The sequence below is a fragment of the Pteropus alecto genome, unplaced genomic scaffold, assembly GCF_000325575.1.
Source record: "Pteropus alecto unplaced genomic scaffold, ASM32557v1 scaffold161, whole genome shotgun sequence".
Classification (NCBI taxonomy): Eukaryota; Metazoa; Chordata; class Mammalia; order Chiroptera; family Pteropodidae; genus Pteropus; species Pteropus alecto.
In genome coordinates this window covers 1,519,107-1,520,339 of record NW_006432943.1, presented here as the reverse complement: position 1 = coordinate 1,520,339, position 1,233 = coordinate 1,519,107, and the positions used below count along the sequence as shown (strand labels likewise).

Genomic DNA, 1,233 nt, shown 5'->3' with positions numbered 1-1,233 from the left:
CTCGATTCTGTTCCACTGGTCTGTGTGTCTGTTTTGCTGCCAATATCATGCCGTTTTGATTACTGTCCCTTTGTAGTATAATTTGAATTTGGGCAGAGTGATGCTCCAGTTTCATTTTTTTTCCTCGGGATGGCTTTGGCAATTTGGGGTCTTTTGTGCTTCCATACAAATCTGATGATTTTTTTGGTTCTGTTTCTTTAAAAAATGCCGATGAGATTTTGATGGGGATTGCATTAAAATCTGTATAATGCTTTAGATAATAAAGTCATTTTAACTAGGTTAATTCTTCCAATCCAAGAACATGGAATATCTTCCCATTTATTTGTATCTTCTTCAATTTCTTTTAATAGGATCTTGTAGTTTTCATTATATAGGTCCTTCACATGTTTCGTTAAATTTATTCCTAGGTATTTTATTCCTTTTTTGCAATTGCAAAAGGAATTATTTTTTCCACTTCTTTTTCTGATAATTCATAATTAGAGTATAAGAATGCTATGGATTTTTGAACATCGATTTTGTATCCAGAAAATTTACTGTATTTGCTTATTGGGAAAACTGAAACTTGGAGAGGTTTAGTAACTTATCAAAATCACACAGCCACTAAGTGGTAGATCTGGGACTCAAAACTAAAATATCTCACTTTAAGCGAGCAATCTTTACCATTATGTTGTAGAATTAGACCTGTGTTCCAACGTGGTTCTGATAGGCACAAACCTTGTGACCCTGGGGAAGTTGCATTAGCCTTGGACCACAGATTTCTTTTTTCTTTTCTTTTTTTAGGCGAGGCAACCCTTGGTTGACCTCACAGATTGCAAGGACCTTGTCAGCTTACAATTCCTTATTTTTTTATTTTTTATGCCTACGGCACCTGGTCTTCCTAGGTAGTCTCCCATCCAAGTACTAACCAAGCCCAACCCTGTTTAGCTTCTGAGATCAGATGGGATCTGGCTTGTTCAGGGTAGCATGGCTGTAGGCAAGGAACACAGATTTCCTTTCTGTTAATATGAGTTTTTAATAAAACTTATTTCATAACATTATTATGCATTTTTAATTTATGAATTGAGTAATGCCTGGAAAAAGACTGGAAGGGTATCTGGCACCTAGTAAATATCAGTACATGTCAACAGTTATTATTATTAACTTAAATGATGAACATGGAATCCTGAGCAGTATTTTTCAAACTGTAGGTCTTGATCTATCAGGGGTCATGAAATCAAATTAGTGGTTCATGAC

At 35.3% G+C, this 1,233-nt stretch overlaps 1 pseudogene; it reads right to left on the bottom strand.

Annotated features, from left to right (window-relative positions):
* Positions 1–856: 856 nt before the first annotated feature.
* On the bottom strand, positions 857–975 carry LOC112476377 (annotated as a pseudogene).
* Positions 976–1,233: the final 258 nt, after the last annotated feature.